Here is a 12,145-nt window from a genome sequence, read left to right as displayed (position 1 = left end):
AAAGAGAGAGTGGCTCTATGGCAATGCTCAAAATATGGTTCCCTTCTGGTGCTAGTTCACCCTGTGCACTCATGAAGTCCCGGCACTGGTTCACTCTCTAGCTCCTTTCCCTGTGGGAGGTCTCATTAACCATTCGGGAGCCTCACAGTAGTCACATAGGCTTTGTTAAATGAACATTCCAGCACTTCTGCTCCAATGTCCTCGTTTTCTTTTATCCTATTTTTTTTAATTATAGTACAATTGTTACACAAAGTGGGCTCACTAGGTGAGATGGATCCTCTAAGCCCGAGGTCTGGGTGGACATACGGTCAGTGGTCGTTGGTGCAGCAGGTGGGATTCACACGCAGGAAACAGATAGCAGAGCTACTGGAGGCAAACTTAATGTCTTAAAGGGATTTTGGAAGCCGCAAGCGGACAGAATATGTCCGTGAAACCACAGGTGGGCCCGTAGAAAAACTGAAAGACTTAAAGGAGTCCTGAAGACCACTGACTGGCAGCAGGATTACTGGAAACCGTAGACAAACAAGTGAAATCCTGAAGACCCCTGACTGGTAGCAGGGTTAATGGAAGCTTCAGACAAACGTGAAGTCCTGAAGAACACTGACAGGCAGCATGGTTTACTGGAAGCTGCAGACAAACAGGTGAAGTCCTGAAGAACACTGACAGGCAGCATGGTTTAATGGAAGCTGCAGACAAACAGGTGAAGTCCTGAAGACCCCTGACTGGCAGCATGGTTTAATGGAAGCTGCAGACAAACAGGTGAAGTCCTAAAGACCACTGAAGGATAGCAGAGTTACAGAAGACCACAGACAAACAGGTGAAGTCCTGAAGAAGACCACTGACTGGCAGCATGGTTTACTGGAAGCTGAAGACAAAATAGGTGAAGTCCTAAAGACCACTGACAGGCACCAGGGTTACTGGAGGCTGCAGACAAACAGGGGAAGTCCTGAAGACCACTGATATGCAGCAGGGTTACTGGAAGACACAGACAAACATGTTAAGTCCTGAAGACCACTGGCAAGCAGCAGGGTTACTGGAGGCTGCAGACAAACATGTGAAGTCCTGAAGACCACTGGCAAGCAGCAGGGTTACTGGAAGCTACAGACAAACAGGTGAAGTCCTGAAGACCACTGGCAAGCAGCAGGGTTACTGGAGGCTGCAGACAAACAGGTGAAGTTCTGAAGACCACTGATATGCAGCAGGGTTACTGGAAGATACAAACAAATATGTGAAGTCTGAAGACCACTGGCAAGCAGCAGGGTTACTGGAAGACACAGACAAACATGTTAAGTCCTGAAGACCACTGGCAAGCAGCAGGGTTACTGGAGGCTGCAGACAAACATGTGAAGTCCTGAAGACCACTGGCAAGCAGCAGGGTTACTGGAGGCTGCAGACAAACATGTGAAGTCCTGAAGACCACTGGCAAGCAGCAGGGTTACTGGAGGCTGCAGACAAACAGGTGAAGTCCTGAAGACCACTGATATGCAGCAGGGTTACTGGATGACTGCTACAAATTCTTAATACAATACCAAATGAATCCAAACAACCCTGAGGATAGGGAAAAAATTATTTGTTTATTTTTATGACCTGAAGAAGACTCCAGGGTGTAGGAGTCGAAACACATTGTCCTGTAGTTTTGTATTACCTCAATAAAGCAGACATTTATATATAACATCTATGAGAAACTCCATACGGGAGCGCCGGATACATACTGGGATTTTCCTTGCTAGTAATACAATACCAAGACATGGGTATGAGATGGGAGACCCCTAAAGTGGAAGCCCCTTTATTAGCTCCTTATTATATTCAGTATATGCTGTGTATTAATAGAGGTGGGGGTGTTCTAATTCTCAGCTCTAGTTAGTCTACTCGTGACTTATAAGCTTTGCCCTGTGATTAGACTAGTGGCCTCATTTGGGGTATTCAGGTACTCAGATTACTGATCAAACAAGGGTGGTCTGGAAATAGGAACTGGGCACGATATGGGCAAATGTTCTGCTATTGTGACATTTTCCATACAGTTCCCACTGCAGCCCCGACATTATATACACTCGTACAGACATCAATGTCCGACCTCAGAGGATTGAGTTCAGTAGCTCAGTCTTGGATCTATATGATGCCATTTATCATTCATAATGACACTTTTCCCAGCACCCAGACTCACAGACCGTGATTTCATAGACTCCCCCAAAATTTGTAACACTGGGGTGTGCTGAGATTGTGCCGTGTCCTACGGTTCAATGTGTAATATTCTGCACTGGAAATACTAGACACAGTAGACTAATTACCCAGCAGTCGGGGAAGACATCTCAGCCGGGTCTGGAAAAATATTTAAGATCAGTCGGTCTGCCTATAATGAACCTGTATCAGCCGCTGCGTGACACGTATCCTCTGCATATACCGTGTGGTTGACACAAACAGAGGAACATCTGACATTTGATGGACATTTCTAGTGGAAAACCTGATCAGTCTGTGGAATAACCCTGTGTAGTAGATACAATACCCGCAAATAATCCTGGACAGCAGCGCTCCTGAACACCCAAGGCTCCTTGATGGGATGGGACTCCACTCCGACCCATCAGCTTTAAAGGAGAATTGACTGCAGGTGTGCCACCATTCCCCATTATAGTGAATGGGAGATATGGAGATGGTTGGGGTCTATATTAAAAACCCAACCCTCTTATTTATGTCTACCTATAGGGTAATAGGGTTTAGTTTTTCCCATGTAGCATCGCCAATAAGACTCCATACTCAACTGGTTTCCATAGGGTGGTCCACTCCACCCCAAAGCTGGCACCACCGCCTCGTGAATCCGGATAAATGACAGGACTGACGCTGTCCAGATTTCAATTATCGGCATCCCCTATACATGTGCAACGGATGTGTGTACAGCATGAATGGACCGCGCTTGCTCCATAGAGCACAGATGTCGGCCATGTTATACAGCCAGCACTTGAGGCTATCTTCTATCAGTTAGCTCCGATCACAGCAGTTTAACTTCTTAGATGCTGTCAGTAATTATGATAGTGGTAGGAAGGTGTCCTCTCTGACAACCATCGCTCACCCACAACATGATTTTCGGGGTGTCGTTGGCATTATCATCTCACCTGGGGCTCTACTGAAGGACCCGTGTCTCCCATGCCTGTATACCTGTTGCTGGGCTTGAGACCAGATTTGCTATTTTTACAATATACCACAATATTACAGCATATTGTACAAGCGGTCTAGTGATCGCAGGTTCAAGTGTCCTTAAAGAACTAATAAAAAATGTAAATAAAAAAAACATTAAAAACATTAATATATACAATTATAAACAGCACAGAAAAGAAAAGTTCATTTCATCCCTCTTTTCCCAGAACATACACAAAATGAAAAGATGAACATATTTAATATCACTGAGTGCGGACTGTCCAAAATCCTAAAATGTATCCTAAATAGTAAAAGTGAAAACTTTAAAAGAAAAACAGAAAACAAATGGAAGAATTTTGCTTAAAAAAAAGAAAAGAAATGGAATAAAACAGATCACAAAGTTACGGGACCGCAGAATGGTAATGATAAAATATATAGTTTGCATCACAAAAACATGCCCTCATACAATTTCATAGACTGGAATTTTTTTATATATATTTTTTTTACAGTTCTTGGATTGTAAAGACTAGAAGGAAAAACAAAAGTGAATAAGTGTCCTCTGTTGCCCAGGGGCCTGTAGTTCCAAGGCGTCTAGTTTAGCTAATATCCCCAGTCATGTTGCAGGGCTTTGTAGAGAGTCAGGAATGGACCTAAAAGCTAACAACCTTCACTAGGGAGAAAGCTACTTTACATTTTTTGCCCATTGATCATTGCTAATAAGACTCCAGACTGGTGCCTTTAAAGGGGTTGTCTCGTGTTGTTAAAACTGCAAAGTGTTTGTAAAAACAAGCAACTTTGAAACAAAAATTTAACTAAAAATTCTCTTACAATTCTCAAGAACAGAGATTTTTAATGATCTAGTGTATTGCTCGCTGCCTACATTACTGGCCTCCTATGTAGTCTATCAACGGTGGCTGGTTTCCTAGGCAAACAGCGCATGCTTGCAAGATGTTTGCTATAAAACATGGAAGCGCTGCTCTGAAGGCCAGCTTCTGTTCCCTAGCGCTCCTCTGAATTGACAGAGGCAAATCCGTGATTGCTTCTAAGTTGGGAAAGTGCACAGTTTGGGCCAGTGGCAGGACAATGCTGCTGGTGCGAACTGCCAATCTTCAGGAGCGCACTGACCCCAGCAAGCAAGAAACAACAAGGCAGAGGAGCGCTGTGCTTCTGAACACTGAGGATGAGGACACCTCTTTATCGTGGACACAGACAGAAAGGGGCCCCAGTGCAAGAACAACTTATTGGCCATTTGATGCCCAATAGCTCATAAAAATGCATAATTCCACCCGCTTTGGAGGTGACAGTGGCCCCCCTACCTCTTGGGCCCCTGTGTGGCCCCACAGGTTGCATCAATTGTATGTCCGCTCCTGATGGAGAGCCAGTCTGTCTGACAACAACAGTGGGGTGGACTGGCAATTTGGGCAGCCCTTAAGAATCCACAGCCAGAAGAAGACCCCCAACGACTGTAAAGAAATGCGAATGGCACAAATTGAAGGTATTTTCCAGGTGCAGGTACATTATGACATAATGGTGACTGACGTATGTTGAAGCTCTAGGTACCCGGATCCTGGAGAAGCTGCTGCCTCCGAACTCTCCATAGCTGCACCCTGTTACCTCCCCAGGCTGCTACCTAGAGATAATACAGTTTATTTGGCGATACATAGTAACAGTGAATACCTAAATATTTGTATAAGAAGTTTCCCTAAATTCTCAAGGACTCCGAACAAATAAAATGTTTCTTTATTTAGATTTAATAAGTTGATATTAGACCTGGAAAATCTGCACAAGGGACGTGATGATGATGTGTACACAAGTCAGAGCCCAGCTCTACACGACTCCGCAGACCCCCCACCCAACATCTGCTGGAAAAGCTAAAGAATCAGACACAGGCGGGTTACAGTGTAACCTCAGACTGTCTGCCCCGGGCAAAGTGCGCAGAGATCTGAGCCAATCCTAGATTGTGTACAAAGCACCAATCACCAACAGTCTGACAAAAGGCGCAGAAACCGCAGCTTTTAGAGGAAGCTGAGATAGAAACATTGTAACAATCTGCTGTGAAAGTAACCAGTGTATTCTGTGCCTGCAAGTAAGTGTCTGCTACACCCCATCCTCTACAGAGCTCCAAACCGAGTGATGTACCCTGGGGAAACAGCATTAATAGCAATGTCCTAACATAAGCCAATTATCAGAGGCACTCTCTTCACAGTAGAGACGAAGGGGTCATCATACAGGGGAGCTACAGTCTGTCACTGGAATTGTAGTACTGCGAATAAACTACGCAGACAATGGGGTTCAGTGCCACTGGTATCTCTGCACCTCCTACAGCGATGGACTGTATTCCATATTAATTTGCCTAAAAAAATATCCAAAATAAGTCATTGGGATACAGTACGAGTCTGAAAAGTCCTAACTAAAATCCAGTAAAGTGACAATGCTGCTACTAAAATGACTGTGCTATATTTCCAATATATTACATTACTGATCCTGAGTTAGGCTGGTTTCACATTTGCGTTTAAAAACGCAGCGTTTAAAAAAAAAAAAAACGCAAGAGGTGAAAAAACGCATGTAAACGCGTGCAAACGCTGCGTTTTTTAGACGCATGCGTTTTTGCATGCGGTAAAAAAAAGCGGCGTTTTGACGCGTTTACATGCGTTTTTTCATGCGTTTGCATTTTTGAAACGCATGCTGAGAAGTGTGTGACAGCTGCCAATCATCAAAATCAACTAGAAAACCCACTATAAATAGAAATAGCTAGGGTTAGGGTTAGGATCCCTTTATCACCTTGATGGTGGGGGGTGGCTTATCAGGGTGTATTCTTGTTTTTTTTTTCTATAAAAACGCATGCGTTTTTAACGCAAGCAAACGCATGTGCTTAAAAACGCATGCATTTACATAGACAACAATACGTTTTTTTGCCGCAAAAAAAGCATGCGTTTTTTTGCGACAAAAAAACGCCTCTAGAAATTACTACATGTTGCATTTCTGCGACAGAACGCATGCAGCAAAAAAATGCATGCGTCGTTAAATGCGGCCAAACACATACAAAAAAAACCGCATGCGTTTTTAATGTTAAACATAGGGGAAAAAAACGCATGCGTTTTTTCTGTACAAACGCTGCAGATCAAAACGCAAGTGTGAAACCAGCCTTACATCCTGTATTATAACCCAGAGCTGCACTCACTATTCTGCTGGTGCAGTCACTGTGTACATACATTACATTACTGATCCTGAGTTACATCCTGTATTATACTCCAGAGCTGCACTCACTATTCTGCTGGTGCAGTCACTGTGTACATACATTACATTACTGATCCTGAGTTACATTCTGTATTATACTCCAGAGCTGCACTCACTATTCTGCTGGTGCAGTCACTGTGTACATACATTACTGACCCTGAGTTACATCCTGTATTATACCCCAGAGCTGCACTCACTATTCTGCTGGTGCAGTCACTGTGTACATACATTACATTACTGATCCTGAGTTACATCCTGTATTATACTCCAGAGCTGCACTCACTATTCTGCTGGTGCAGTCACTGTGTACATACATTACATTACTGATCCTGAGTTACATTCTGTATTATACTCCAGAGCTGCACTCACTATTCTGCTGGTGCAGTCACTGTATACATACATTACATTACTGATCCTGAGTTACATCCTGTATTACACTCCAGAGCTGCACTCACTATTCTGCTGGTGCAGTCACTGTGTACATACATTACATTACTGATCCTGAGTTACATCCTGTATTATACCCCAGAGCTGCACTCACTATTCTGCTGGTGCAGTCACTGTGTACATACATTACATTACTGATCCTGAGTTACATCCTGTATTATACTCCAGAGCTGCACTCACTATTCTGCTGGTGCAGTCACTGTGTACATACATTACATTACTGATCCTGAGTTACATCCTGTATTATACTCCAGAGCTGCACTCACTATTCTGCTGGTGCAGTCACTGTGTACATACATTACATTACTGATCCTGAGTTACATCCTGTATTATACTCCAAAGCTGCACTCACTATTCTGCTGGTGCAGTCACTGTGTACATACATTACATTACTGATCTTGAGTTACATCCTGTATTACACTCCAGAGCTGCACTCACTATTCTGCTGGTGCAGTCACTGTGTACATACATTACATTACTGATCCTGAGTTACATCCTGTATTACACTCCAGAGCTGCACTCACTATTCTGCTGGTGCAGTCACTGTGTACATACATTACATTACTGATCCTGAGTTACATCCTGTATTACACTCCAGAGCTGCACTCACTATTCTGCTGGTGCAGTCACTGTGTACATACATTACATTACTGATCCTGAGTTGTATACTCACTTAGTGTCTTTACACATTTTGTTAGCCTGTGATTATTGTGTGACTACAAGTCCCAGCATGCTCTGCCAGTGACATAGAATGGTCCCCAGCACATCGTACTCTGCAGAATGCCATTTCTGAAGCTTGTGTATATCGTTGTTCCCCGTTACTCCTCCGTTCTGTCTGAGCGCGGCCTCACCTGCTTTGTGTATTTGCCGTCAGCTGGATGGCAGCCTACTTAGACATGTGCACGTTTAATATTGACCGAGAGGCGGCTTCTTAAAATGGCCCAGTCAATATTTAGTTTTCATTACGGGGGATGACTGGGACTCTTTCAATGGATGTTTTGAACCCGAGAAGCAGTAAAATGTCTGTTCTCCAGACTTACATAACATAAGGTGATTCCAGACCGCTGGGTGCTGTGACACTCCTGTGCTGGAGATCACTGCAAAGACAGCGTCAGGTATCAACACTGCACCTACCACAATACGACACGACAGAACCCGACCACAGGCTGAAAGATAATGCATTTTGGCCATAACATGAAATTAGCTGGGTTTATATTTCTGGATTTTCAATCCTCTTTTATCATGTGATAAACTTTTCTGCATGTAAAATCTCCTGAGCGTCAGCACCGGAGACGGGAGGAATAAAGGCAGTGAGCGTGGATTATTTGGCCCCTGGCTCCACAGAGGCTGCGATGTCCACGGACCCCATCGACCATTGTGTTTCCTCCAGTCTTTTAGCCTAAGGCTACGTTCACACGATCCTTTTTTCACTGCGGATTTTTCAGGTCCTTTTTTTTGAAAATCCGCAGTGAAAACCGCAGTGCTTTTCACTGCGGTTTTTGATCCTTTTTCTACTGCAGATTCCACTGCGGGTTTCCAACTGCAGTTTCCTATTGGTGCTGCTGGAAACCCGCAGCGGAATCCGCAGAAAGAATAGACATGGTACTTCTTTTTTCCACAGGCAAATCCGCGCGGATTTTCCTGGGGAAAAAAGGATCGTCGGCACAGCGGGTTTTGTTTTCCATTGGGTTACATTGTACTGTAACCTACATGGAAAAAGGATGCGGATCCGCAGCTGCAATTCCGCTGCGGATCCGCACCAAAAACCGCACCGTGTGAACGTAGCCTAAGGCTATGTGCACACGTAGAATGGTCCACTGCGGATTTTTCCGCAGCGGATTTGATAAAATTGCAGGGCAAAAACGCTGCGTTTTTGCTGTAGATTTATCGCAGATTTACCGCAGTTTTTCTGCGGATTTCACTGCGGTTTTCTATCGGAGCAACTGTTTTCTGCAGCCAACCCTGATCTCTTGGCAGGAAAAAGGCATGTTTTTCTTGCATTTTTTTTTTTTTTTGCTGCATTTTTTATTCTTTTTTTGTGCATTTTTTTGCTGCGGTTTTGGCATGCTAGATTTGTCTCTTGTGCATGCTGATTAAGTTTAGTGTTGAAAAAAAAAGTCCTATTCTATAGACTCAGATTTTGGCATAAAAAAACTTACGTTTTTAGCATGTTTTTTTATTTTTTTCAGCTTTTATTCACCACCCATTCATTTCAATGGGTGAAAAACACTGAAAGAAGTGACGTGCTTCATTTTACAAAAAAACATGCAAAGCCCAAAATCCTGATGACAAAAAACCAAGGTGCGTGCAGGAAATTTCTGAAATCCCATAGACAGACATAGCCGGTACTGTAAAACGTAGCTGATAATTTGCCTAAAAAAAGCTGCAAAAACACCTAGTGTGAACTTAGCTATAGGGCTCATACTCACTTGCGAGCAAAACGGACGAGTGCAATCTGATAAAAAAAATCGGATTGCACTCGGATCAATGTTATTCAATAGGTGACATCTCATTTGCAATTTATTGAAAATTGGGCTGAGAAAAGAATTGCAGCATGCTGCGAGTCTCGCCAATGCAAGTCAATGGGTGTAATAAAAAAACGCACGGAATATGGACCATCCGTTTTCCATCTGTTTTTTACAGATACCTTACCATTCTGTGGCATAGAACTGTAAATGGTCCTGTAAATGATTGTACAAAAATAGTTGCAGAGGAAAAAAAACGCATTACATACGGATGTCATATGGATGTAAAACGGATGGTGCGATTGAAAATCGCATTGAACTCACATGACAATCGCATGGTTTGCATCCTATTTTTTCGGACTGTTTTTTTTCTTGCAAGTGAGTATGAGCCCTTAGTCCAATCAGGAACTGGAGTGAAATTCCTGGAGTAAGGTGCGCCACAGCTCGCCATGAGTTAGACAAGCGGACACGCACCTGTTCCACCCCAGGCTCCAATCATTTTGGAGGAGCTGAGCAAATCTGGTGTGAAAATGCCTAAAGGCTCACATTTTTTTGTGCAACTTAGTGTTAGGCAAAAAAAATTGTGACTGGTGAAAGAGTTTTACACCAGATTTCTAGCAAAAAGCCTTTTAGGAATCAGAGCCAAAATTCATGAATGAAGTGTGCTATTTTGATGAATATTTTGTAGCAAAAATTGTCAGTAAAAAAACACAAGTCAGGAAAAAGTGATTAAAAAAAAAAAAGTTTACCTTTTCCCTCCCTTATATTTAGGCTATGTTTACACCTTGCGGATTCGTGTCCCGATTTTTCCGCACAGTTTTTAAAAAATCCGCAGGTAAAACACACTGCGCTTTACCTGCGGATTTACCACGGATTTCCAGCGTTTTTTCTGCGGATTTCACCTTTTCTTTTTTACACCTGCGGATTCCTTACTGGAGCAGGTGTAAAACGCTGCGGAATCCGCACAAAGAATTGACATGCTGCGGAAAATACAACACAGCGTTTCCTCGCGGTATTTTCCGCACCATGGGAACAGCGGATTTGGTTTTCCAGAGGTTTACATGGTACTGTACACCGCATGGAAAACAGCTGTGAATCCGCAGCGGCCAGTCCGCAACGTGTGCACATAGCCTTAGCTTCCTTCCTTTCTTTTTGTATGCCGTGCTGTCTTCTTTCATTTCTTCTTTCATAGTCCTTCCTCCATTCCACCCTTCCTCTCTCTCCATTTATTTTCCTCCCTTCATTATTCCCTTCATTTCTTCTTACTCCCTCCCTACTTTCCTTCCTTACTCCCTTCCTATTTTTTTCTGCCATGCTGTCTTCTTTCATTTCTTCCTTCCTTCCTTCCTTCCTTCCTTCCTTCCTTCCTTCCTTCCTTTTCCTCCGTATCCTTCATTTCTTTCATTCTTCCTCCCTTTGTTACTCCCTTCATTTCTTCTTTCTCCCTCCCTACTTTCCTTCCTTACTCCCTTCCTATTTTTTTCTGCCATGCTGTCTTCTTTCATTTCTTCCTTCCTTCCTTCCTTCCTTCCTTCCTTCCTTCCTTCCTTCCTTCCTTCCTTCCTTCCTTCCTTCCATCCTTCCTTCCTTCCTTTTCCTCCGTATCCTTCATTTCTTTCATTCTTCCTCCCTTTGTTACTCCCTTCATTTCTTCTTTCTCCCTCCCTACTTTCCTTCCTTACTCCCTTCCTATTTTTTTCTGCCATGCTCTCTTCCTTCATTTTTCCGTCATCCCATCTGTCCTTACTCTCTCTCCATCTTTTCATTTTTCCTTCTTTCCTTCCTCCCTTCATTTCTTTTCTCCCTGCATTTCTTTTTTTCTTCCTCCATACCTTCCTTCCTCCCTTAATTCCTTCCTTCCATCTTCCCTTCCTTCTTCTTTCCTTCCTCATTTCCTCTGTTCTTGCGTAGATGTGATCACACACTAGCCAAGGCATTTCAGTAGACCAGCAAAGCGAATAGCTCTGACTTGATTGATTTCATCTTAGGAACCATCGATTGTCTCGGGAAGAAGAAGAATAGCCGATAATAATTCCCATTTCCATTGTTGACGTAATTGGAAGTAATAGGTTCATGTCAACTGTGGATAATCAAGTTCCCATAGACGCGGCCTAGAAGCCCATGGTACAAATGTTCTGAATTAGCGCAAGGGCAGATGGAAGAGATAAAACAATCACTCTGATAGTGCAGTGATCCGCATTGACCGCATCTCCATGGTGTCAGACTGCGCTTTGCATGCAGACGAGCTCTAGTTCCGCCGTCGTTGTCCTTTAAACAACCTCTGTAGCCCAGAATGCACTTAACTTGCATGGAGACTCGGCGGACGGAGAAATGATTAATATTCCCTTGTAGTTTATTTCAATGTTACATTTTACAAAGTTGCAGCTCGGAGGAAGCTGACAGCCCAATCTTAATTAAGATTCATTATACAGAGAGTCTCTCTAAATGGAGGTCAGTGAGGCTTGTTTTGGAGTCAGAGACTGGCCTGCTCTCCTCTTGCTTTCAATCAAACCGTAGACGATGGAGAGAGAGAACATTTCCAAATTGATTTTACTTTATAAATTGCTTTCATTGCCCAGTATCTGGGGAGGAAAAAATAAAAGCAGATGTCCTACCAGCGCCAATTCTCAAATGCATGCTCTAGGACGATCTGATGGATGTGCTTAAGAGCTCCCCCATCCCCCACCACTCAGCCCTAATGCTGTGTACACATTTAATATGTTTGACCAATAATATTCTAATATAGCTGGAGTATTAAGAATAGAAGAAATGTCTGGAAGAATTCCCAAACCTTCTTACTGGAGATTACTGTTAGTGGCCCATATTTCACTCTTATAATGGAATGGCCTCCAAGCCTGATCCAGACC

At 43.3% G+C, this 12,145-nt stretch overlaps 1 protein-coding gene across 2 annotated transcripts in view; it reads left to right on the top strand.

Moving 5' to 3' along the window:
* The first annotated feature begins 5,131 nt into the window (after window positions 1-5,131).
* Window positions 5,132-12,145, top strand: part of FGGY (FGGY carbohydrate kinase domain containing) — a 184,919-nt gene continuing 177,905 nt past the window's right edge. The window contains exon 1 of one of the 2 annotated variants that reach the window (XM_077276886.1): window positions 5,132-5,215. The gene's annotated coding sequence lies outside the window, so the exon portion shown is untranslated. The remainder of the gene's footprint in view (window positions 5,216-12,145) is intronic. The other variant, XM_077276887.1, reaches the window with a different exon arrangement.

The sequence above is a fragment of the Ranitomeya variabilis genome, chromosome 8 (genome assembly GCF_051348905.1).
Source record: "Ranitomeya variabilis isolate aRanVar5 chromosome 8, aRanVar5.hap1, whole genome shotgun sequence".
Classification (NCBI taxonomy): Eukaryota; Metazoa; Chordata; class Amphibia; order Anura; family Dendrobatidae; genus Ranitomeya; species Ranitomeya variabilis.
This window is presented reverse-complemented; position numbering and strand designations above follow the sequence as displayed.